The sequence below is a fragment of the Anomalospiza imberbis genome, chromosome 3 (genome assembly GCF_031753505.1).
Source record: "Anomalospiza imberbis isolate Cuckoo-Finch-1a 21T00152 chromosome 3, ASM3175350v1, whole genome shotgun sequence".
Classification (NCBI taxonomy): domain Eukaryota; kingdom Metazoa; phylum Chordata; class Aves; order Passeriformes; family Viduidae; genus Anomalospiza; species Anomalospiza imberbis.
The window spans coordinates 113,179,489-113,207,186 of record NC_089683.1 but is presented as its reverse complement, the minus strand read 5'-3'; the positions used below and the strand labels follow the sequence as shown (position 1 = coordinate 113,207,186).

Here is a 27,698-nt window from a genome sequence, read left to right as displayed (position 1 = left end):
GCTCTTAAAACTAGACTGCTTGCTTTTTTCTTTTTTTTTTTCCTTTGTGTTGTCATCTCCAAGCTTCTGTATTTGCTTTTCCAAAGCCTAATTTTTTTTCTCATACCTATTGCATTTTTGTTTGTGACTGACCAGCCCCTACTTTTTTCACCACTCTTTCTGCTTCACTTTATTAGTCCATCTCGTGTTTTCAGTTCTTATCATTATTAATACCCTTTCTTACCTTTTTTGATTGTATAAAACTCCCTCTCAGCTCTGTGCCTTCAGCTGCCCAAGATCAGTAGGGAGTCTCTCTTTCCATTTGAGCTGAGTCCAGCTTACAAGCAAAGTGGTGCTGAGGCTCATTCACTCAGTATCAAAAGGATGCTTCAGATGCCCCATTTAATCTTCTGCTTTCTTGGTTCATTGCATTGACCTGTTCTGGCACAGGGTAGAGTTTTCCAAAGCTCTGAGGTCATCTGAAGAGTCAGAGGATGTGTCTGCATGGGAAACCTGGGGGAACTGGTCCCACTTTCTGAAGGGATCAAGAGCCATATGGCCTAGCAGCACAACTCAGTAGCCTCACCCTGTGCTAGGCAGGGTTTCTGGATGCCACCAGGTTTGTGAATTTTTAACTGCTGGTGAAAAACTCTGTAGAGACACCTTAGGTATAATGTAGGAATGCATATAGCCAAGATCCTAAATCACTTTTGTAGGCAGCTTGTTGATGTCCTTTCAGAATTTTGTCTAAAGCTGTAAATAGCCTTTTGCAAAGGAAATAAACTGATTTGGCTCTTAATCATTATTAGTTGTGGAATTAGGAAATGTTAATTAGCTATCAAATTCTAACGTAGACCCAGACTTTAATGAGACGATGTGGATGAGTTTGTATGACACATCTGGGGAGTGAGGTGGGGGACATGGAAGCAGGATTTTGTGAAGGGATTACTCTGAAAACTACCCAAGTCAACGCAAATGTTGTCAAGTTCTCTTTAAAAAGAGAAAAAGAAAATCCCTTCAATATCTTTAAAAATCCCACAATATTTTAAGTAGGCAATCTGGGATCAGTTTCTTCTTCCTTTCATGAGGAATGTACATTGACTTTCAAGGACTGTGCTGTAATGGCAATGTGTCATTTTTAACTGAAATCAGTTGGAGGACATGGAAGGTTTCTAGAAGAGCAGGAGCATGAATGACATGCCTGGGAAACTGTGAGCACCTATATTCTTTCAGAGTGCAAGGATTAGGGATCTCAATTAACAGAAATCTGCTGGCCTTGTTATTTCACTACAGTATTAGGATTAGCTGTAACTGGGGAATCTCACTCACTCCAAACTTTTCTGCGTGTTCTGTAGAAAGAGTTTGAGCAGCACACATCATAAATCTGAAATTCTCTTCATTTCAGTCTTCTCCACAGCCTTGGATCTAACCAACTCCCTTTTATCTTGAATGAAAACCTTATCAGACTGATATAGAATAGATTCACACTCATGGCTAAGGAAGATGTGGCTGAATCCTCCCTAGAAGAATTAAATGCAGTAGATTGTGGGTAAAAGCAGCCTGTAATCTTTTAGAGTTTGAAAGAAGAACCTTTTAGCTTTAAAATATTTTTAAATATTTCAGCAACATTCCTCATATAGCATCACTCCCAATCTGTGGCATCCTCTTCAGTTCTACTATTGTCCCTCTTCTACCTCACCAAGAATAAAAGGATGCAAATGGAAGTTTGCAAAACATAGGGAGTACGTTGTGATTTTTGCATTAATTTTGTCTTAAACAGTAGCACCAAAAGTCCCTCGTTTTGTAGCTTTGGTGTGTTTCATTTTCTAGAAGGCAGAACAGTTCATTTCTCTAAGGTTAAAAAAAAAAGGCAAAACAAAAAAAAACCTGGAAATTTTGTAATTTTGTGTGGTTTGTTTGGTAGACTCTTAAAGCAGGAGTAAAACTGAATGTGAGTGTGGAGTTGCTGTATATCATAAAATCTGTTGCACAGAGTTTGTTAATTAAAAGTATGATACAGTAATATTGCCTAAAGTCATTTGATAAACATAGAGTACTCTTGTGCCTTTGCATTTTGAACAGGTGCTGTTCAAAAATGTGTAAGCTATCTCCACATAAATTAATTTCCCTCAACGTACAGTACCTCAGGGTTTTCAATGGCATGATTTTATTATTTTTGTCACTTCTGGGACTTTTTTTACTGGCTATGTTTATTATTTTTATCATCCTGTTTAACAAGGTTAATATTTAGAATATGAGACTTTATTTTTATAGTGGATTTGTAATTAAATGTAATCAGACCATTTTGTCTTGATGAAGCTGGACTGCATACAAAATAGAGAATGACAGCTACTCATTCTCTTTTCTGTAGCAGTGACTATTATTAGTAGTGGTATAGTAGTTATCACTAAATCTGAGCTATACTTCCAGGTTAATAAACAATATATTATTCCTATATTTCAATTGGCATGTGTAAACCATATAACAGCTGAAATATCTTAAGACAAAGTTTTAGGGACTGTGTTCCCTGAGGTGGTAAATGTGCTTAAATGTAAGTCTCTCAGTTTAAAATACTGCTTTCCAAAGTGGGGAAAGTACTTCTGTGCATAAAAACTCAGATATGTCATGAAAATATTTAAGGTTTTTTTTTTGGAATGACATTGCAGGTGTTCTAGTGGGATAACAAGAAATACAATATCTATAAAATCACAATATATATTGTAGGAAAGTAAAAAAGTAAGTTTCTAAAATCTGAACTGGTCCTTCATTTGCAACAAAGTATTAGGCAGACACAGCCACCAAGACAAGTGAAAAATCTGCCCACTGTAGATCTGCTCTATCTGTTTGAAATGAGCAGACATACATGAAGCATGTAGGTATACATAGAAAATGAATGAAGAATAACAGACATGAATATATTCTTTCATCTTATTTTAGTTAACCAACTTTAAAATGCAGAAGAAAGTATTCCCTAAAAATTCAGTGTAGCACACACCAACTTCCCAATTCTCTCTATGTAGCTGTGTAAGCATGTGAAATCAAGTTTTGTCAGTTTTCCAGTCTGTACAATTCTGTAGTGTTCAGTTTTCCGTGTGACAATGTGAAGGTTTCCTGCCCTGTCCACTGCCCCTTCTCTTCTTTTTTTTTCTTCTCCTATTTAATTAATGACAGTGAAAAGGATGGGCTGTGGGGAAGGTGCCTTTAGCCATAGCTTGTCGCTTTTTTTCCAAGGAACATTTCCATGTGGTTCTTGTTTCCTTTACAAAGTCTGGCTTGTGGGACACTTAGCTTTCTCAGCATGCTTCAAATTCTTTCTGTGCCAGAGAAATCTCATTGTTATTAAACATATGTGATGTGTTTACATTGTGCTCTCACTACATATTTGCTTTGCGTGCTCTTTGCTTGAGTTCCAGGGGTGATCTGTGTTAACAGGATAATTTACAGGTGTGTTTTCAGTTTTGCGTTCCAACTCAAGGTGTTACTGTGCTTTTCTGCTTCTGCTAAGTTAGGCAGTGGGATGGGGAGTTTCTGTTTTCTAATGCTGGCAGAGAAAATAGATACATGGATTTAATTACCTGCAAGTAACAGAGGCTTTTATGATGGATTTCTTAAAATTAAGTACTATACACAATTATAGAGAATCAGGCCTTCAGAAAACCAAACAAGAGCTAGAAAGAGATTTTCTTCTCAAATGAACCTTGTGTCATACCTGTCTATTGAGTGAAATTATGCTAATGTAAAGTAAATGCAGGTGTGCTCATAAGCAGACTTATTTTTTCCAATTTGTCTGCTAAACACTGTACTTTTAAGAAGTTTCAAAATTAACAGGCAAGATGTAGTAAAGTGCAGTGGTAGCTAACTGCAACAAAAGGGACTTCCCAAAGGTTTGCTTGTTTTCTTCTCTTTCTACTTGTTTCTGCAGAGAAAGCTTGAAAAGGGAGCTGGAGTGAAGATAAAACTTGGGAAGCAAACTGAGTTTTGTTTATGTGTTTGGCCAATTGCAAAAACATCCTTGGCTACGGTCTGTCATTGCTACAGGTTCTTTGGCTCTTGCATCTTGCAGATCAGTCATAAATGGAGATCCATCCAGAGTAGCACATAGGACTGGGTTTTGCTCATCAGAAGAGTAATTCTTAAATCCAGTTACCAAGAAATCCCACGCTGCATTAAAAATTGCAAGAAATTCCACTTCCTGCATTAAAGGGCTTTTCTACAGCGTGAAGGTGACAGTCTGAGGATGTACTAATATTTGGAAGTGTCCTCATTTACTTTGTCCTTATTAGTGGCTGAATTCTAAACCATAGAAATATCCCTCAAGTGGCTTAATAAAACACTGGAGATGATCTGAAGCAGATGATTTACAAGTGCTCTTTCTCAGGCCAGAGGAGACTTGCCATAAAGAAGGACCTTATATAAACTCAGATGCTGGGGAAAACTGAAGTTCCATATTTTGTGGATTTTAGTGCACGTAGCAGTATCTTTAAAAAGCTGACTGTGAAACACATTTCAAATTTTACACCACAGCAGCAAAACTGCCATTCAAGGCACTGTAGTTCTTGCAATTTCCTTTTAAGTGAGAGAAGCATTGCCACTGAATTTAATTGCTCTGATTTATTGCTCTCGGACCTTCCAGCCACACTCTCTTTTCAAGTAAGGTTTCTTCTTTTTTTCTCATTTTTACTGGATCTTTAGCATTTTCCCTTTGAGTCTGATTCTGTGAGGTATTGGGTGTCTTCTGGGAAAAGCCAAATGCTTTTAACTCTGAGGGACTTTTCTGGATGTTGGATATACTTGGCACATCACAGGAGAATGTCCCTCAAAGTTCCCTTTGATTCTGCGGAGTGGATAAGAAACAGCAATCATGGTGCATGTAAACCAAGAGATTACTCACAGTAGGAACAACATTTTATGGAGAAAACTAGAGCTTACATTATAATCCCTGCAATCTTTTCTAAGTTTTTCAAACAACTCTCTCCCTGGACCGCAGATAATCATATATCTTCCTAATACACTCTGGCAACACACAGCCACAAAATGTCATGGAAGTAAATGGCTTTAATCAGTAACTTGCTTAGTTCCTTATTTTCAGTTTTCCCAGGAGACACTCTTAGACTTCAAAGTGTACAATATATACAGATTGTGTTTTGTCTTTGCAGAGCACCTTGTTTTCATTAGGGATCCTTTTTTTTTTTTTCCTCCTTACCTTGCACCAAAGGATCAGTGTCACTAATTGGGCCAGTAATTTCTTGTCATATCATGCTAAGTAATGTATTTGTTATGTGGTACTCAATGGCTTCTTCAATTGTTTATTACACTTCGGGCAAATTGAGCAATTAAGTGCAACATGAAATTTTAAACGAGAAAAAAAGTTGGAGGAATGAATAGAAGGAATATTCAGACAGTGTATTACAGTGTATTGGGTAAATTTAAATCTCTCATTAACCTCATCAAAATGCCAGTGCTTTATATGAATGCAGAAAAATTAATCCTTCTCTTTGTAAATCTGAAACAGCCTAGAGAAAAGCTGTTATTTTATTGGAACAAATAAGGGAAACAGTCTGTTCTTGTTAGAAATTACCTTGTTCAATTGTCTTACAAAGCTGTCTTCTAGTTTTTAATTCAAAAATTAATTTCTAATGGTCTCCCACCATAGTGAGCACTAACAGTAACTGTTTTGTTCAGGAAACACCACTACCATTTGAGATTCATAATTCTGCATGTAATTCTTTTCCTTTTTAAAAATTAATGAACTTACTAAGGATTAACTGAATGTGAAAAGCAGGGATTTATTTCCTTCCCGTCTGTTCATTTCAAGTGACTTGATTCTATTGGAAATCAATATTCATGGTGTACCTGTATATCTCTACCTGTAATTTGCTTCTCTTGCATGTATGTACCTGGAAATTAATGCATTATTTTCCTGACATAAATATGTCAGCTTTTTATGTGGCAGAAGTATCCTTGCTATGTTTGTCTGCATCATCTTTTGTCATGCATTCATTGTTTTACTTTTTTCTTTCTTTCAGCTTCTCCTCATTCTTACAATTAGCCTCTGAATAGTTTAGATTTGCTCTGAGTATTTTCCCCAGATGATCCTATGGGTTCCTTATGCTGATCTGGCAATTCTCACTAGCAAGATAGAACTGAACAAGAATTCTTGAACCAAGAGAAAGGGCACGAGAAAAGGAGGGGCATGATTTACATTAAATGGAACAGAAATTCTTGAATTACCAGTTAGGCAAATAACCCCTTCAAATATGTTTGGTGCCAGTGTAAATTGTTCTCACATCAGTATAAAGTGTTTCATGTTTAGGTTGACCTTTTTACCTAACATTTCCCAACTCTTTCAACCCAGTAAAATAATCAACCGCCTTTTTTTTTCCTGACTGATACTATTAATTGAATTGACACAAAATTATGAACTGTGCAGCGTCAAGTCTGAAAATTTTCTTGCGTTTAATGTGAATTTGCAATTTGTTCATAATATTCCCTGAAAACCTCACTGCCGGGTTCTGATGGCGTGATATTTTGTCTGGAATTTGGACTTAATACTGGATTCCTTGTAGACGTAGAGATAGAGAAGTGAAATACAGACAAATTTAATTGTTTCCCTAAAGTCTAGATTGAAACAAAAATTGAACATTCACATTGTAACAGATTAAAACGGAGTCCTTGCCGAGTGCTGTTAATCATGAAAAATTCTTCATGTCCTTGCACAACATTTTATGTGGTGAATAAGTGCTTCTTTTTGTGCTAACCTAAGTGGCAAAGTCGGCTTTGTGCTAACCTGACACATATGTCAAACAGTAAATGTTACATTTTTGAACTTGAATTGGTAGTTAACCTGGGTTTGAGACATGGCAGTTGTATGTTTAGGCAGATCGGGGGGAAAAAATTACAGTCATGATATGCATAGCAATGTCCACAAGATTTGTCCATGCTGCATGCCTTGTATATTCTGGGATAAAATGTTCACTTTCGATTTCAACTTAAAAAAACAACTTTTAAAGTCTTTTTGTTTGTTAAAGGAGGTCTGGCTTAGACTATGTGATCTCAGCAAAGCTATCTATACAAGACTGAAATTATAGCCAGAGCTTCTCAAATAGCTCTCCTGTTTCCAGTTGTATCATAGTCTCAAAATTTTTACTTCCTGTAATCATCAGGACACAAATCAATTTATTGGAGGGGACAGTACTCTAACTTCTCTGGACTTGCATAAATAATGCCTGGAGTTATGGAACTCAAATCCTTTGGGAGAGGAGTTGAATACAAACACGGTGAGCGAGGGCTTCACATCTCTCCCGGTGCTTTGTAGGACAGCATGGTTCTGTTGCAGGTGTTGATTGTGGCGACCCACGGTGATGATGAGGGCAGAGTCTGGATGTCACTGCAGGGAAAGCTGGAGGACAGGGAGGGCCAGCTGGCGTGCGGAGTGGTTTTGGTTCGCCAGTTTGAGATTTTGCTTATTCTGAGATTTCCCGGCCAATGCGCCAGTGAGTGTGGTGGGCTCAGTGCTGGCCAATCTCCAGTGCACTCACTTCCTGCTGGGAGGTAGGATTAGGAGGAAGGCAAAGCAGGCTCAAAACTTTAAAAGGGTAAAAAGGAAAAAAATAATGCTGGCTGAACAGTGAGCTACATGGGGAATCCTCCTCCCCACCCGGCCCAGGGCTGCCTGAGTCATGTTGTGGTAACAAATCACCTCCCTGGTAAAAAATGAAAAGTGTCATTGATGTGATGGAAGTCTTTAAAAACCCCCAAATGTTGGAACAACCTTCCTGTAAGTCTTCTGCCCAACAGACCGGCAGGATTTTTTCCAAGATGATATTTTCTAATCTCCCTTCACTTCCCTACTGGATCACTCCTGAAATGCCAGGCAAAAAGAATGATTCACAAATTACCTTTTTCTTCCCAGCAAGGAAATAAGTGCAGACTTCAGATGTAATAGATACCTGAAAAGGCTAGAGAAACCTTGGCTATTTCGCCCTTTGGTTCCTTTTACCCAAGTATCACTCTTGTTCCTGCTATCACACCTTGGGTGTGTGCAATATCCATGTTCCACATTGAGAAACTTGATTATGAGTTGTTCAAATATTAGTCTTTGCTTATTTTGGAATCATCATTTTTAGGAAACCCAAGTGGCGGAAACACTGAAAGAGTGAAGATATCATGTTATCTAATAAACACAATATTCTAAAATCTCGTACTAAGACATAAATGTTAAGTGAAAGAACTGCAGCTTCCATTCTTGCCCCCCATGCTGAATTTAATCTTATAGGAAAAGATGAGGTTAGATAATATCCAGGCAATTTTTACAATTCTCTGTTCCACAGTGTCATGATGAAAAAGTAAAAAAGGAAAGTCTGTATTGATTTAGATCTAATTTAAAAATAGTGCAGCAACATTATCTCAGGGTTTCTTTATACTGATGTCAAAAATATAAACCATGCTTTCAGAGTACATATGTGATAACCTAAAAACAATTCCAAAGAGAATTGTAATTTTTAATCTTTTTTCTGCCTTTACTGACAAAAAAGTAACTGTAAAATATACTGCACAAATGCAACCGGGGCATCTCTGTAAAAGGAAATGCTTTTCAGGCTTTAGAGCACCTTTACTGACAGCAGCATGATGGAAGAATATAATATAATGATAGCTGTCATTTCAACTCTCCTCTGTAGAGTTTTAGACCAAATATTGTATTAAAAGGAACAGTAAGTCTTTTATTGTTCTGCCATTCTGCTAGCTGGGAGATGCCCTTAGAGCCTGTGAAAAGTTTTTGTATGCAATGAGTTTTCTATTTGCCTTAATAGCAAACACCCATAACTAATTTAAATCAGCATATGAGTTTCAAGGTCACCACTGCCATGGAGTTGTCCTTGCTTACATTCTGCTTTTGTTAAGGTGTCATCACATTTTATTGATCTTTGTCTATGCTTTAAGACTTAAAAGCCAGGAGGAAGGCAGCATAGGCATCTTTTAAGGATGTAAGAAGACATTCTGGCCCCTTCCTTTCTGATAAGCAGAGGTAGGTAAAACAGTGGGACAGATTTCCAAATGGTGTAGCAGAATGAAGCTGCAGTTGAGTACACTCGAAGGTTCTAAGCATAGCTTTAAAAAAAGGCTGAATTGGAATGAAAATGTTTTCTGTGTAGCTGAAAATGTTGGGCTTCAAATCCTGAGTTCGATTTTATCTTCATTCCTATAGCATCTCCTCCTAGAGAATATAGGTCAAGCAGGGGTATTTGTAAAAGGCAAATGTGCATTTCCCACAGTCATATAAACTGAGTTAAGAGCTGTTTTTGTTGGTATAGCATCCAGGAAAAGGAAATCATGTTAGGTGCCATAAGAATAAAAATTTAAAATAAAAATGCGAACTGAAATCAGTCCTTTCCCCAGTTCTTCTAACTGCCTCCTAAGACTTACCTGACTCAATTCTATATGGCCCAGTGTTGATTTTGCAATTGCCATGGAACTGCAAACCACAAAATTATGCATAACTTAAGATATCTTTTGTCTGCCTCAATTATTCCAAGAATTAAATGCTACAAATCATATTGATGATGTAGTTTTTTCAGGGCAATATGCATTTCTGGAGATATGCAAAAAAATATTACAGGAAAATTTAATGGATCCTTCCAAGTAGTATCATACTGTCCTCTGTTACTTTCCCAGAATTTATTTTTTATTCTTTTCATCCTGTAATTCTGGGACATTACTCTTTTCATTTGTTCTTTGTCATCTTGATGGCTGTGGGACCTTTGAACACCATCTAGACCAACCTCTATTCCCAAAAGTTACTATACATATATATATATATATATATATATATATATATAATATTATTATTCTGATATTTTTAATGTTTATATTTAGGGCTTTAAATTCTTTCCCATCTTGTATAAATCATTAATTTAGCCAGACCCAGCTGTGTTTGTCATATTATATATGTTTTGGACAATGAAAGAAGAAAATATTGGGAAATAAATTGTTTTATTCAAAAAAGCAAAATAAACTCTTGTAAGGAGATTTAGAAGGTATTTTCAGAATTCTGAAATTCCATTAGAAATTCTTATAGTGAGTCACATTTCCATAGGTAAGGTCAGGGGTTTTCACAACCATGACGCTTTCCATAGATTTGTTGTGTCAGGCTTTTGGGTGACGTCTACTTTATTTTCCCATGACATATGTTGGCCCATGATCATCGTTTCTTTCCAAAGTAAGTCCAGCCTGGGAGGAGAAAGACAATACTCTATTGCAGGTATTGTGTTTCCCATTATCCTTCAGGCAAATCCTTCCCTTTCTCTCAGTTCCTTCTTCACTGTGTCCTGAAATGGTTGCACTCCTGATAATGTTATCAGGAGAAATACTTCTGCACTTTGCTTTGACCTTTTTGCACTTTCTCATATTTTTTCATTAGTCTCAACCCATTTAAAACTAACTAAGCTTGACTCTTCAAAAGAAAACTGGCCAAAATCTCCTTGGTTTCTTTGGGAATTGTGGAGCCTCTAAGAGACAAAAAAACCTCAATGTGTGGTGTCTGGGACTGTTGTTATAACAGACAAAATGTTCAATAATTTCTTCTTTACAGAAATATAGATAGCTAAGAATCTTGGAAGAAGGAGGGTTGGGTCTAGAAGAGAATTCACAGATTATTTCATATGTGTGAAGACAGCTGACAGGCTTCCCTCTGTATTGCTATTTCCCCCCCACCTGCTTATCCAAAACCTGCATTACAAACTTTTCAGGTCATTTGAGTGAAAATTGTTCCTCCTGAGACAGATTCCATCTTTTAGCCTGTTTTACTTTACACAGGCAGCTTTCTCTATTATGTCCAATTTCATTGTTATTACTACCAGTTCATTTATAGGTAGGAAAAATAGCAGTGCACAGTATGGAAAACTACATCTTTCTGTACTAGATTACTGAAACATCAGAAAAAAATATGCTAGCTCATAGGAAAAAAAAAAAAAGTGGATTTCAGTCCTTTCCACAATGTGGATTTAATTCCAATAAGATTAATAAAAGTATATATTATAATGTACTACACAGACTTGCCTGCCAGTAAGTTACACAGTGATGGGCTGTCTCTAAGACCAAGAAAACAGGTTAGCTTAAACAAGTCACTTTCCTATATTATTTAGGAATTACTTTTTGCACTAGGAATTTGAAATTGCCCAAAAAGTTTTTAAAAAAAGGGACATTTCTATACTGCACAGATCATTGTCAACACTGAGAAGAGAGAAAAATACCATGTGGACAAATCCAGGAGAAATGATCTTTGCAACAACTTGTTCAAAGAACTATCAAGATGAACATTTTCAAATCTGAAGGTCTATTTTTAAGATGGTTGAAATAGTAAAATTATACTGATTGTCAGTTATCTGGAATTGTTGTCAGTCTTTTGGGTGATTGTACTTGGCAGTATTAAATGTAGTGAAGCTTTTCTGTTCCCTGTTCCTGTTGTGACACAAATGACAATGTATTGCCTCAGTGAATAATAGGGTGCTGGTCTGATTTAACTGGCTTCTGAACAGACTTCTGTCTGCAGCCCACATGGGAAAAGACAGGGAGGTGGCAGTGGAAGTGTCTGTCTTCCACCTGCCATGCCCTGCTCTATATTTTCACACGTGTGAACCAGAAATAGAGCATTTTATCTGGCATATCCACTTGCAAATTAAATTTATGGTGAAGTTGAAAAAAGCCCCCGACTGTTTAAAAAAAAACATATTTTTTGTTTCTGAACAAAAATAAACAGAGTAAATAGGTATTTCTCTAAAAAGTTTTGAATGAATAGAGAAAGGTTTCAACTTCAGTCCTGTGTACACTGATTAATTAATTAATTAATTTCCATGGGGAACAAACACTTTTGCCACTGAAATTAATGTAAATGTTACTATGGTAACGTGGTATTGTGCTGCTATAACAAGAACCAAGCACGCTTTTTCTAAGGTCAAAACTCCTATGTAACTAAAGAAGTAGATTGAAAGAGTTGAATTCTTCCATCTACCAAAGTGAAGATGGAAGTTCAATCACTGAAGTTCCTCTTTGCAGTGATTTAGTAAAAAGCATGTGTTAAAATTGCCTGGGTAGGGCTCAGTGCCTTGACAAGAACTTTCTATCTTCCTTTTTTGAAAGAACACATACTACATCTCTCAGGGTCTGCTGGCAAGACCCCAGCAGTGTGAAACTCCTTTTTTCCCTAGCCTGGCAGCCAAAGGAAAGGTCTGGAATGCGTGAAGCTGAGTTTTCAAGGTTATTTTTTCCTTATCTGTTTCTCTCTGACCCACCGAGGTCCAGCTAGTACAGAAGCCATGGCAGTTTTTTGCCCCGAGCCCCGGGCATCTCCCACATTATCTACTCAAAATTACGTGTACCATGCTTACAGTTCCCATACCAACACCTAAAATCTATGTTGGACAGTGTGTCCCTATCCTAGACCAACAGAAAAGTGTCACCATCACACCGAGACATGGAGGACAAGAAGAAGGAAGAAAAGGCTAGGGCACGCCCACATTCCTCCATATTGTACCCCTGAATTACATTCTAAAAAACCCCAAAATTCTACTTTTTCACCCTGTGTCAGTTCCCTTATTTCACTACTCGAGCCCTTTTGGCTTGTAATTCCTCATATAAGGTTGGCAGCCTCTCCCATGGGCTAAAATCGAAGCCACAGGTGGTTTTGACTTCTTGCCGAGGTCCCTAAGCCCCTTGCCAGGGTCTTGAGGCATCTGGGGCAGCCAAAGGGATGTTCTGGATTCTGACATACATCCAGCTCTGGATTGCCCAGTACAGGAAGGACATTGGTTTGTTTGAGTGAGAAAGAAAAGGCTGAGAGAATCTGGTAAAAAAAAGGGCTTTGGGGTGACCTAATTTCAGCCTTCCAACATGTGGAGGAGAGAGAAACTTTTTACAGGGGTGTGTAGTGACAGGACAAGGGGGACTGGCTTCAAAGTGAAAGTCAGTAGGTTTAGGTTAGATATTAGGAGGAAGGTCTTCTCTGTGAGGCTGGTGAGGCACTTCCACAGGTTGCCCAGAGAAATTGGGATGGTCTCATCCCTGGAAGTGTTCAAGGCCAGGTTGGATGAGGCTCTGAGCAACCTGATCTAGTGAAAGGTGCTCCTGCCTATGACAGAGAGGTTGGAACAAGATGATCTTTAAGGTCCCCTGCAGTGCAAACCCTTCAATGATTCTATGCTCTGTCTCCTACTGAAAAAGCAATACAGCCACATGTTGTGCTAGTGAATTTAATTCTACATACAGGCAATGGGGATTCAGGTAGACATAATATTTACCTTTATAGTTCACTGATTAATTAGTATGTTGAACACTGATTTGAAAATAGCAATTATATTCTCCAGTAACATGAAGTTCTCCACAGGAGCCAGTCTCTGAGGCTCTGATTCTCTGGATCTGTGATTTGGTGGACTATAACCACATTTTCAGAGTTGTTAAACTAGTCATGCAAATCCTGCTTAATTTGGGGATCACTGACTGGTAACAGCTCCTTAGGAACCATTACAGTCCTGGGTCCAGCCACCAGTGTCAGTGCTTTGCAGTCAGGTTGAATATTTCTATTAATATTCTGGTTTTATGCTTGCAAAAGCTGCAGAGAAATAGAGTTTTCCAATCTCTGGATTCTTTTTGCACACTAACTGGTGTAGCTTTATTTAAGAAAAGCAACAAAATGCTCCACACTCCAAAGTTAACACCACCTGAACGTAAACCAGGCTGAAGAAGATCTGTTTTCCTGCTACTTGGAGGTACTGCACAGGAGTAATAAGTAGCTCCTCTCTAAGCCTACGTGCTGATGTTTGCCTCTTCTGCATAGCAAAAGCATTTATTGAGAAAATGGAATTTATCTTTTGAGCTTACTTACTTGCAGAACATTGCTTTTAACAGGGAGGTTGTTCGATGTATGTGAATGCAAGTCTGTCAAAATGCAGCTTTTTACACTTCCCAAATGATGTGAGTGAGGAAGAGCTCCCTTGTATGAAAATAACCAAATAAATTGGTTCATTCATATTTGTTGCAGAGTGATAGGTGCCTGGAAGAACATCAGAAATTCTGATTTCAGTTTACTGCCCTGTATTTAGAGCTGCACTCTGGTGCTGTCACAGGAGGGTGAATAATGGTTCACCAGTGTGAGCATGAGGAAGTCACACCACGGCCCTTAGTGCTGTAATCTGAGCTTAAGAAAAGAGATCTCTAAAGTACAACTAAGCATTTGATAAATTATTCAGAAGAGAAGCAGAAGCTTTAAGCTGCTTTTTGTACTGTGTATCTTTGCAGCAACAATTGCATACACTTCAGATGACACAAATGTGTGTAAGGGTACAAAGAAGGAGTTTCTCTTTGGTGATTTATGCATCCTCCTTTGTGTGATACAAATAAGAATTGCTCAAACCATGGAATGATATTATGGAATCACAGTATTGTTTGGATCGGAATTGAGCTTAAAGATCATCTGGGTCCACGTCCTCTACCATTGACAGGGAGACCTTTCACTAGACCAGGTTGCTGAGGGCTTCATCCAACCTGGCCTTGAACACTTCCAGGGAGAAGTTGGGGCATCCACAGCAAGCTGTTCCAGTGCCCCACCACCCTCAGTGTAAACATTTTCTTCCTAATATCTGATAAATCGATCCTCTTTCAGTTTAAGGCCACTGCCCCTTGTCCTGTCGCTACATGCCCTTATCAAAATGTCCCCTCTAGCTTTCTTGTAGGCCCTTTTGGGTACTGGAACATTCTAAAAGATCTCCCCAGAGTTTCTCTTCTCCAGGCTGAATGACCCAGACTTTCTCAGCCTGCCTCCACAAGAGAGGTGTTCCAGCCCCCTGGTCATCTTCACAAGCCTCCTCTGGACTTGCTACTCTGAACTTCAGAGTCCATATCCTTCCTGTGCTTGGGACTCCAGTGCTGAATGAAGTACTCTGGAAACAGCTGTTATGGGAAAATGATGTGCTGTATGCTGTACTTGGTTTGAAAAAGGGTTTTTTTAAATTATTATTTTTTATGATTTGTGTTTAGCTAGAGCATTTGAATGCACTGCTCACAGTACAATCACGATGACAGTGATGGCTCAATCTCACTGTGTTATGTGGCAAGTGCAGGGTAGTCTCCAAATAAAATACATTCCAGGGGTTTAGAGGTGTCTTTTAATCCAGCCTGGAATGTAGTGCCACTGAAGCCAGCTCTGCAGATTCATGAATGATGGGGTCATTAACTCCATTTCAGTTTCTTGAGTGCACATCAGCTGATGAGGGCTGAGCACAGCTAAGAGCTTGTAGTGGTGTGGACAGGGACGAGCAGAAAACCCAGGCACATGGCAATTTTTCCCAGGAAGGAATGCATGGTGCTTCTCTTTAACAGCACCTTTTAAGAGATTCACAGTTGCTGTAAATTCATTTCTGTCTCTGCATTGGGAATTCATACAATGCCCAGGCTGATATTATGTACAGGTATGACTATTATCATAGGATTATAATTTCTCCTACTGCAGAATTTCTCAACATCAGTGAGCATAGTGATTTCTTAGTTCCTGTTTTTCTGGAGCTAACCAAAACTCCCAAGAGCCACATTAATTTCTAGAGTACGAAGAAACCATTTCCATTTTCTTACATGGACATATGCTCCACATGCTCAGAATTTCATACAGATTATTAACTGGTTTTAAAATCTTGATTTCTTATTCCAAAGGTTATTCCATAACCTTCTTTCAAAGTATTTTGGACTTTATCCTCACTGTCCTTGTATTCATAATTTTATTTTTCATGTTCTGTTTCCACTGGCTTTTAGATTATATTCACAAATTTCTAGAGACCTCTACTGCAGAATTTATGATTTATAAAAATTTTTAAAAGATATTATTCAGTTAAAATAACAGAGAAATTCAAAACATTAGTATTTGGAATGACAGCATTAGTGTGGTTGTAACAGTTTCTCAGAGTACAGGCTTAGCAGTTTTTGTGTATAGGTGTAACATCTTTTGACACTTTTTAGGGGTACTATCTGTAGCTTTAAAAATTATGTACTGGCAATACTGTGAATCCTGAGCTCTTAAATCAGCATGACTGTCAGCACAATCTGAGGCAATATTGCACTGGAGGCATGTCTGTGAGCTGAAGTGGGGAAGAGCACTTTGCACAGTGGAGAGCAGATTTATCCAGTGTGGGATCCTCTGAGGGACCCAGGAATGTAATCTATGCACGGAGCGTACGCATGAGATGCACTTCATCATGCAGGGGACTTTGGAGTTGCTACTGTCAGATTGTTCCTTTGAATAATGTTATCCAAGGGAAGAATTACTTCATTTTAGAATTTGAACAGACATTTTATGAAATACACTTATTTCAGAAACATATTAAAGTAACACTGATGCTTAATGTACAATTTAGAGCTTTTGAAGCCTAGGGCGTGAATTTTTTTTTTTTTTTTTTTGGCCTGGAATTATGTTTTTCCTCATTCTCAGTTCACCAACAACTTGCACCTCTCTTTCTTTCCAATGGATAGATTAAAAATCCCATTACAGCATCCCTCTCTTAATACATACCCCTGACAGTCAGCTTCCAAGTCTATGACTGGTTAAACAGCCTAATAAATGAGTCTTGAGCACTAGTGCCTAATTGTTGAAACAGAAGTGGTGAGGTTAAGCACCCAGTGCCTTTCTCCTTCTGTAGTTGTTAGAGGCAGTGCAACACAGCCTGACACATCTGCCAGCACTTCACACCCACTTGCTCATGTATAAATGACTGAACAAAGAACAAAGCAGTGAAAAGTCAAGCTTTACCTTTTTAAGTAGAAATGATAACAGGTTAGAGAAAACCCAAAATATGAGCTGCACAATACGCTGGAGGAATGAAATTCTAGTGGAAAATATTGTGGCATCTTATAAGAGGTTACAAATTATGTCAGTATTACATACATTTACCTAACAAATTTTGAAAATATATATAGGGGTGAAATTTGACAGTGTGCAAATAAAAATGTTTGGTTCTGATGTGCGTTATGAGAGAAAAGGCAATCAAGGAAACCAGTCACTTACATTCTTTAGATTAATTAAATACTTTTTTAAAAAATTAGATTGATACAATTCATATAAAACCTACATTCTTTTAAATCAAATCCCCCAAATCCAACCATTATCTCTTAGAAAAAAAAAATAATTTAATTGAAAAAAATGTATACGTCCCTGGTTTAGAAAATAAGGACTAAAAAGTGAAGCTTATTAGGGAAGCAAGAAGGATGTTCTATTTCCCTTCTTCTGATCTGACTGATATTCTCTTTTCTATCTCCTGACATGTTTTCTATAATGCAGACCACAGAAAAATTGCTGGCAATGTGGCTTGATTTTCTTCCAACCTTCAGACTTCAAATGCAGAAAAATGTCTACTAATTTCTATTTCAGTGTTGCCATAGATACAGTCTCTATGATATTTTTATTTTTTTACTTCTGTCTATGCCTCTACCTGTCTGTCTATAGATCTGTCTCTCATCTTGCTAGCTAACAACTTTTATTCTTCTTTCTCCCTTTATTTTCCATGTTTCCCAGCTGTTCCCCAGCACGTTTTCCACTTGCTTAATTTGATCAGGTGTTGTGTTTGTTTGTTTTGTTTTGTTTTTGGTTTGGTTTTGGTTTGCAGTTCAGAATCCTCACTTTTGATGTTCTGGTCAGTACAGGAGTCCTGTAATGCCCCACAGGTAGTATCCAAGGTATCTTTTTGGGCTTTGAAATACTCTATCTCCTGTTGAAACCCACAGTAATTAACTTTGCTTCACATTCTGTGAAAAAGGGAAGCCTTCAGGTCCTCCCTTCCTGCTATATTCTCAGGCTGTGCTGGATTTCTCTTTGATTCTGTTTGCAGTGAAACACACATTCTCTCACACTGCATTTTCCCCATTTTTTGTTTCTCCCAGACCCTCTTCTCTTGATTTTTTTTCTGTTTATAGTAAATGCAAACAGCAGCAGCAGCTCAGGATGCACTGGGTGTGTAGGCTTAATGTACCTACTCATCTGCAGTCATTCATCACTGCTGTTGGATCTCTTTTTCAACTGCAAAGAGCAAGACAGTTCAGTGATGTACCTAAAGTGGATGCTAACTGCTGCTGCTGAAAATGTTTCATCCCTATTCATTAAACAAAGAAACCAATTATTACTTTATTACTCCTTCTTAGTATGCAGGTGGGCATTTAATTCCTAATGCACTAGGTGAAATTTATAATCTCCTGATCTAGTAGGGATAAGACAGATCATGAAAGTCGGGCACCTGTGTTTTTCCATGAAAGTTACACTTTTCCCTCTAGGAACAGGGAACTGGGCCTATGACTATCTTGACAATACTCACAGTCTTAACTTTGGAGCTCTGATTTATAGACCTAATTCAGGGCTTTGGAGTCCCCTTATCTATCTCCTGGGCATGTTCAAAATTACAGGTGCTCTGAATAATCTTCTGTGGAAAGTGAAATTTCTTCTTTGGACTGCCTATGATCCTACACAGCTCACTTGACTTTGATGCCTAGAATTAGCTGCTGTCTTGTTTTCTTATGTACATTTCATCACGTGGCATTCTCCCCTTTAGGAACAGAGGTTGATTTTCCTTAAATAATAATTGTCATCAATTTTAATAGGGCTGTGCTCAATGCAAATGCGTCTCTGGAGACATTCTACCTTCTTTGAAGTTGGGCAAATATGATAATTCGCTTTTATTACCAAAAGACATTTTTTGTTGTGTTGTTTTCTCTTTTTTTGCTTGTTTACCAGCAAGTTTGGGGTGGTTTTTTTTTTTTTTTTGTTTTGTTTTGTTTTGTTTTTTTCCTATCTGTTATTCTGTCCTACTGGCCACTTATTCTGGACTTCCCCCAGGTCTTGGAGGAAGCCTCATGTACCACCTTACTCCTGGTCAAATATTAATATTCTGTTTTTTTTTTTTTTTTTTTTTTTGTTGAAGCAGCGATTTATCTTAGATAAAATTGGGTTGATACAAATCCAAAATTGATGTGTCTTGAGGATGAGATTGATTAGCAGCATTCTCCCTGTGCTATTACCTGTGCATGAACTGAAAGGAAAAATGCTTGCAAATCAACTACAGCTACAGAATTTTAAAAACTACGTTGAAAGAACGAGTTTTCAGTTAAAGTTTCAAAGTTACAAAATTAACGGTAAGCCTCACACTGTACAAACTCGGGGCTGACGTAAAGAAAATCTTTTGTGTGTATCCTTTCACAGCCTCTCTGTTCTTGCCTGTCTCCATCTGATGACGGGTTAACAAAGCCTAAATAATTATTTATCACGAACTGTTCTTGCTATATTTTTATTTTTAAATTAACAATTTGGGAATTTCTCCTTTGCTGCCTATTGTCCTCTGAACTGCTCCTCCTCTCCCACCTGTGTGATCAGGGAAAATCAGCCCCTCCCCATGCAGCTGAACTTGTTAGCAGTGTTTTTGCCCGCTTTTAACCAGCGAAAATAGCTCTGGGATTTATTGAGGAACTGTGAATCGTCTCACCTGGAACAGGCATCTAAACTTTAGGCACTGTGTTTAAGCTAGCCACAGGCAGTCAGGCGTCCCAGGGAGGAATTCTTTCTGCTGCCAGTTAGCTCTTTAGGAAAGAGCTAAAGCAACAAAGGGAGACACAGCTCTCGGAGATGTGTTTATGCACTTTTCCTCCAAGAGGACAGCTTCATCTCAGCTTCATCCTTTTGTGTCCGTGTCTACCCCGGGGAGGCAGCACAGAATATACCACCCCTTCCGAGTGGTGCTTCCAGTTTTACAGCTCTGGAGAGCATCTCTTATTGTCATGCTGCAGTTTTTTTTTCTCTTCAGTTGTTTGCAGGTGAGTTATTCCTAATTTACTTTGGCATTTGTGAGAAAAGAAACAGTCACTGGGATCAATATTTTGCTTTGAGTGCATTTACTTTGTCGTAATGACTTAATAAAATGAAAATAGGCAGAAATGAAAATATTTCTTAAATGGAATTTGCTAATACTTCAGGCACTGTTGTATGTGTACAGTATGCCTTATTTTTTTTTTTTTTCTTTTCTTTGGTTTAGTACTAAATGGCAAACCTGACTTCTAAACAAGCAGAGGCTGTAGACACTATTTTTTTCCCTTATCCTCTATTGCTGACCTTGTAATAGGCCTATTAAGAAAGAGTCAGTGTTGATCACTTTAAGCATAGTCACAATTTATGAGACTATTATCTCAGGTGATCTAAATAGGCAGTGTTATTGTGCACTTTATGCTACAGTTCTGCTTTTGAGCTCAGTAAATGACTGGCTGCATTATTACCGAGTATTTTTATAGAAGCCCCAAGTGTAGTTAACGTTTCTGTGGACAAGAATCCGATAGCATCGAGACCAGCACAAACATAGGAAAAAACATAGACTAAAGAGCTAGAAGATTACAGGAAATGTTGGACCTGTTTGAATAGCAGAGGTATAGTGTGGTGATTAACAGTCTAAGTGTCCTGCAAGGCATCCATAAGAATCTCCAACAAGATCCATAAGAATCCAGGTATCCTCCAGTCATTACAGTGTGGGTGGTAGCTTGAAACCCTGGTAGTCTCTTCCTGAGCTGTAACAGAGCCTGGAGACACAAGCTGTGAAATCTTTGGCTTGGCTTTCCCACTGTGTTGATTGCAGTGCAAGCATTCAAATCTTTAGCTTTCTGTCCTGCTTTTCTCTCTAGCTCCTAATAGTGACAGTCATATTTTCCTCCTGTCGTTTTGTCCTTGATTTCTTTTCCCCCTCTTATTGCTCCAAAGTATATGCTACAGCCATATTTTGATTCCGTGGTATCATGCTTGTCTTGTGGTCTACTTGCTGTGTCTTGCTGTTAGAGCATTATTTTTTCCTCCAGCTATATATCTGATTAGTATTCACCACTTTAACAAATGCTTCAGTTTTACTCTCCCTGTGGACTTTCCTTTAAGAGTGTTTACTTCAGGCAAAGGATAGATTATGCTATCATGTTGTAAAATCCTAATAATACCAATAAATGCCTCTAATGGAATGAATTCTGTCCCTTTTTTACTGGAGTACCATTGAGTAGGTGTCCCACAGCAGTGGGTTTATTAGAAAGGAAAATCCAAATTTAAAAAAAAAAGGCAAAGAAAAGAAATAAAGCCAGCTGTATACTTTAGAAAATTGGAAATATCAGAGTCTTTCAATCTAGAATCTGCTTGCAGTTTCCAGTTGCTCTGCTGGCAATAATGGGGTTACAGTAGTGTGAAAACTGAATCAATAAAATCAACCACATCCCCTATGAGTCGTGGAGCATATTGCATGGCACAGGATATTGCACTGTATATTTCTCCTAATAAAACCAAGCCACTTTTGATGCAGTATAGAAAGGAGTCAGAAAACACAGTGGCTGTTTCTATTTCTAGGAGAAGGACTGACATATGCTGCTTGTATTTTGGTTGGCGTGTAGAACTATTGAGAATTAACAACGGTCGTGCTAGGTTTCCTCTTCGTTTATATCTGCTTTGTGTTTTACTTCCCAGCACTGCTGCAATAAATGCTTTTGGTGATCTTGACCTTGGGAATCTATTGGAAGCAAACTCTGGCCTATAATGCGGCCCATGTGCTGCTGGGAAGAAGTTACCCTGGTTTCTAGAGGTGTGTGGGGTAGAGACTGGAGACTCTCAGGTCTCTGCACATGGAGCCATACCCAAAAAAAAAAAAAAAAAAAAGTCTTCCTGCCAGCTCTTCACATGCAGCTGTGAAAATTGGATATGGATTATGGAGGAGTAAATAATAAGGTGTTTAAGGTGCCCTCAGAAAAACAGGTGATACCAGATATCCAGTCTGAGGGGACAGAGCTACGGAAACGTGTATAAATCTCGTCTGGCAAAGCTGGCAGCTGCTGCTGCTGGCAGGGCATTACAGGGAACAGTTCTGGAATTCAGCTGGTAGGTCCCAGATGCTCTGAGAGGGTTCACAAAGTGCTCATCTACTTTGAGTACTTTGAGAACAGGCTGTGTTACTTGACCGAGTCCAGTTTTCTACCCAGGCTAGGCTGCTTTTTTTCTCCTTCCTTGTGTGTGATTGTTGGCTGCTGAAGGTAGAGAAGAAGGTCACACTGGTTGTTGTAGTTGCAGAGTTGGGCTTTTTGACAATTGTCCAAAGGTCAGGCTGTTTTCTCTTTTACTATCTGTCTTGAATGCAAGTAAATAAATGTAACACACTGAGGCAGAAAATCCCAAAATATAATAGTTCAGGGTATCTTTTCAGAAGAAATGGCACTTTATTCCCTTATAAAACCTTGCATAGAAGAGCATAAGGAAAACATACCAGTTTGATTTCTTTTGAAAATGCTTTCTTAAGACTGTCAACTTGGAAAGCAGCTGAAAGAAGCAAGGGAAAACATTGCTTGTTATACAGGACGTGACAGCAGAAGTGTCTCTGTTAAAGGAGGGGAAAGTTCCTCAATAGGTCTCCTCCAGCAGAGCAAATTGCTACAGAAGGCAGTTTACCATTTGCTGTCCAGAATTAATAAATTGGGTTATTGATGAAGGATCCAGGTCACCACATCCACTGAAGGGATGCCTAAGGGGCACAGTGTCTTGCTCAAGCAGAATGGGGGTGTTTTTTTTTTTTTTTTTTGCAGAAGCTGTATGTTGTCTGAGATATGGAGCTCATACTGGTTCAGCACTTGAGATAATAAATCTTTTTCTGAAGATGAGGTCTCTGCATAATAGTGGCAGCATAGTATTGAGGCTGAGACTGGTAATGGTACTAAATAATCATCTCTTAAAACGGAAATTACTTTGATGGACATTAACATGTATATCAGTGTAAGTACAGGGTGTGCTTTAGTACTCTTTAACATGACCTTCATTTTGATAACAGCTCTAATTAGGTAGGTTTTGTAGAAGCTGACTATCGGTTATGTTTGCATTACTGGAGAACAGCATGGATTCTGTTTATCTGCAGTTTTGTGACTTTCATTCTTCTTTTTATCGGTTTTGTCTCATACAATGAGTTTAATCCCTTGAGCAGATGAAACATCCACAAAATATTGAAGTGTTCTCTGACACAGGTTCCAGGAGGAGAGTGCACTGACAGCTTAAGTCCACAGCACTCAGAAAGGGCCATCCAGGCTATTCCAGAGGAGGAAGAGGCATGGGCTGAGCTGCATCAGCTTCCTGAAGCAGTGTGCCACTAAGTCTCTTGGACACTACTGCTGACCTAGGGAAGAGGGACAACACGGGGATAACAGTCTGGTATTTGAGGGATCCAGGCTTGTTTGACATGCATTCAGAGGATTTGCATGTGATTTGGCTGTGCTTTACAATTATGTCAAGTTTATCAACAGTAGGCTTCTCCAGCCAGCAGCAGGACAATTTAGAGCAAGGCTTGCTCTTTAGGTCCAATATCTTTTAAAGATGCTTGTTTGCATGAGCATAAAAAGGCTCACAGGGCAACATTAATCACTTCATAACATTCTTTTCCTTGCTTGTGCCCTCTTGTGACTCTTTTGTAAGCGTCAGGTTCATTCTGTTGATTTTACTCTTGGAGGGACAGTGCAAATCTAATCCAAAGCTTTTTCTGTATTTTTCCTTTATTTGTGGCAGGCGTCTACCCTCATCTTTCCCTTAAATCCACACCTGATCTATGTAGGGGAACTGCTCACATGCAAGTTTAAGTTTGAGAGAGAATGAAAAGCTGCTATGGAATATAAAAATACCTTGTTATTTGAATTTGCAAGTTGGGACTTCTTTATTTTTTAAGGTAGCTTTAAGGTATTTTGGGGTCAATATGCAAATTTTCATTTCAGCTGTTAGTTCTAACAATCGACTCTTTCTTAGTAAAAGTTCAGATTCCCTTAGTTTTTGATATTATTAAATTATGAGCCGACATGGAGGAATCCTGTTCATGAACATGACATTTTTCACCACTGCTCAGATTCGGTGTAATACAGATATGAAAAAGCCATGTTTGGGTCTGCAAACATTAAGGAGGTTTGGTTGAAATGGATAGAAATTGCTGTTTAAGGAACTATTTCTACATTTTTGATTATAGCTCTAGTTTAACAATCCTGTTTCTAAATGTCACGTACAGCCAAGATCCTGAATGTAGATGAGTCGGAATTTCTCCAGAAAATGTAGAAATATCTCTTTTGGGATTTGTGAAAAATTTATTTTTCCTTGTATGCTGTTATGCATCATCTTTTATTTATCAAAATGTAATTTGATGCTTCCATTCCTTCTCTTTTAGCCTACAAGGAGTTAGTAGCTTAAGAATGTTGATATTGAGTGTCTGCTGTAAGGTATTTTTTTCTCCAAGCAGAAGAAGGAGAATAGTTTGGAGACATGTCCCATGGCTCTGAGAGCTGCTCATGATGGCTATAACACTGTTGAACACCAAACAATTTGTCAGAACTCTTGCAGATTAGGATTAGAAGAAGAAGGGAATGGAGGATTGATGAAAGGGGAAATATGAAGTGACTGAAGCCCTACTCTCATTACAAACAGTTGTTCAATTTTTTTTTTTATTCAAAGTCAATAAGTACATTGGGTTTTCTAATCAGATGAGAACTTCATTACTTTGTTTCAGAGACCAAGGTACACATAATTTTTAGCTGCAAAAGGCTGTGGTTTTACTTCACAAAGTTAATTGGAAGACTTGATTTAAAAAATAATCATTTAAAAACTTATTTTTTTTTTTAAGACAGTGACAAGAAAGGTGCTAAATTGCTCCAGCTTTGAATAGGAGAAAATATATTTAAGAACTGACTAAATTATTTTTTAAAAGTTATGCCTAATTTTAGCAAAGATATTTTCAACCCAGTGATCTATAACAGCAGAGTACAAAGTTGAGCACAGCAGACAGGGACCATTGAGCTCCTGGAGTTAAGGGTGCATTGGTGTTTCTATTGCAGTCTTGTGTATTCTGCAAGATAAGATGGTTATAGTAATTGGTTCCAGCCTGAAACATAGCCTGAAAGATTGAGACCTGAGCTCACAAGTAATACTTTTAGAAATGTATTCTGGGAATTGCTTAAACTACTGTGGTTTGTTTATGTTATGCTGGATTCCCAAGGTCCCCATTAAGGTTCACAGTTGCATTAAAGGCAATTTTGCATAAACAGCTAGGCACAATACCCATACAAGTGGTTTGTGGCCTCATACCTGCAGCTGAAGGTGTGGTTTCAATAGGTGCTTGATCCTACCAGACCAGGATTAGTGAGTCTATTCCTGAAACATGGGACTGAAATCCCAATTGGGCATACTGAGGTCCTTCAGCTCACCAGGAGCACCAGCACCTGCCCATCCTGTATCTGTAGGGACAGCTTTGAGGTCCTTGAGGGCTGATAGCACCGTTGGCTGCTGGGTCTTTGCTCCTTGGCCGTCCAGGCTGACTCAGGGGAAGGAATAATCTATTTACAGGATCATGCAGGTTGGAAAAGACCCCTGAGATCGTTGAGGTCAACCTTTGACTGCTCGCCACCTTGCCAACTAGACTTTGGCACAAAGTGCACCATAGCACAGCTATTCCACACCCTCTCCTTTGGCCCCCATCCTTGGTTGTGCACTGGCCTGATTTCTCCATGTGCAGCAGCCTGAGCAGGGGTGTCGTGTGAGCCAAAAGACATGCAGCACTTCTCATCTGAAACTTGGGGCCAAGGTGCAAGCTAAGAAACAAAGCAAATTGTTCCCTTTGTTTCAGACTCCCCACAAAGCTCTTTGGACCATGTTTGGCTCGTGCTACCTGATCTGTGCATTTTCTGTGGCCAAGCAGAGCACCAGGCCAGGAATGGCTGTCACATTCACTAAGTGTCCTTCAGAAAAGTAGTCCTGGTTCTTTCCTGACTTGGGGTTTTAGTTTAGAGGTTATTGCCTTTGGGATTACTGCTTTCTTGGACTGAAGAGAAATAGGCTTATGGTGTCATTATTGCTAAAAGCAGGACAGGTTCTCCATGCCTTGTTCTGTTCCTGGCTGTATCTTGAGGACAAAGGCATTGATTTACCCTCACCATCTGACAGTGTTGTATCAGGAAAGTAATAGCTTTGAGAGCAAAGAACTGAACTTCACATTGATATATTTTCTAAACTATTATTTTCAAAAATGAGCATGAAAACACTTTCTTTTTCTGGTGTGAATGAGATGTTACTGTCACATTTGGCCTGAGGTATTTATGATTTACTCCACAGAATCAAAACCAAGTTTATAAAGAGTTTGTCACAGAGCCTCAGGTAGTTAGTTATCCACTTGCTGCTGAAAAAAAAAAAAAAAAAGATAACTGATAGGAAGAGATACACAGAATTTTTAGAGAGAGACATCTATATGTAAGGGACTGTGTTACTAGAAACACTTGTCTTTGCATGCTGTTAGAATTTTGAGAATTTTTTTATGCTATGTATTAGTTCTTGCAAATTGCCAATTTAATATCAGCAGCATCTAAACAGTAAGTAATTGCTTATGATAATGAGAGCAAACTAAATTACTGGAATATGTTAATATTCACAATACACTTTAGAACAGCAGGGGGTATTCCAAAAATACTACTCTGTTGTTTAATTGCAGTGTTTAGGTTGCATTGTTATTACAAATGCTGACAATATCATCACAAAGCCAGCCTCTCATTGAATGGCCTCCTCACTGAGACTCCAGCGTGTGAATAGGTAGTGTCCTTTGAGAACTAAACAGGATATGAACAAAACCTTCTGGATTTAAATGATTCTTAATTTCTGATTGATGTTCATGACGTGAATAGGCAGAGAGCCTTCTTATGATTTTTAAAATTTAACTGAATAATTTCTAAGTCAAATAGCATTCAGTTCCTATCTGAATATTTGTGTGTCTTCAATGGGCTCAATATTTGTGTGAGATGCAGAAACATACCTAGAAATGTCTTATGTTGCAGAAATGCTGTAAGAAAATACAGCAGGAGTCCTCAAAACTTCCAAGTTGGTGTGCTGCAGTTCATTCTGCAGGACTGGTGTTTAGTGTATTTGAAATATTTTTTCTTCTTTTCTTGGGAAATGTTTTGTTTTACTTTGGGTTGAGTTTTTTTTTTTTTTTTTTTTTTTTGAGCAAACTCAGAAGAATGCTTATTGAAAAATGGGTTATTCTTGAGCACCTTCCTTCACAGAATTATTGTGTTGGTATCACTTACGATTTTGAAGGATTCTTGACATCTTTTTGTATGTCATTATAAGGTACTGTATTAAAGTAAGGCTTCCCAAACTATTGAATACTGATCTTCACTTCAGGGTATTAAAAGCAATTGTAATCTCCTCCAGCCAGACCCTTGGAAGTGAGTGGCCTACACAATATCACCGCACTAATTAGGCTGGGTTCATCTTCAGAGGGTGATTAACTGCTCACCTTTCTTGCATGCACAAGTGAATTAAGTTACACTGATAGCACTGGGTATGGAGTGTCAGAGCCAGCACTTGAGTTTAGTCCCTGGTGAGATGATTGAGCAGTTTGGAGTCCAAAACTGTTCTGTCAAGTCGCCTCCAAACAGTGTTGTGGAATGCAGTGGTTAAACCAGGCTCTCTGATCCCTTAACTGTGTAACCCAGTGGAAAGCATTAAGATGCATGTTTTTCACCGCAGCTCTTTATCCTCTGAATCTGGTGGAGAATTGCTGCTTACAAACAACAGCATAAGGACTTTGCAAAGAAGAATGACAGCAATTATCATAATGACAAAGCATGTAGTGTTTCTGTGCCAGGCCTCAATTGAAAATCTATTATGTAGTAGAACAGAA

The 27,698-nt window shown here is 38.4% G+C and overlaps 1 protein-coding gene across 38 annotated transcripts in view; it reads left to right on the top strand.

Moving 5' to 3' along the window:
* The window catches only part of NRXN1 (neurexin 1), a 674,512-nt gene that overhangs the window by 428,277 nt on the left and 218,537 nt on the right, over positions 1 to 27,698 (top strand). The window contains exon 1 of one of the 38 annotated variants that reach the window (XM_068186605.1): positions 19,463 to 19,809. The exons of the other annotated variants lie outside the window; for them this stretch is intronic. The gene's annotated coding sequence lies outside the window, so the exon portion shown is untranslated. Of the gene's footprint in view, positions 1 to 19,462; positions 19,810 to 27,698 lie in introns of those variants that run through there. 38 annotated transcript variants of the gene reach the window in all.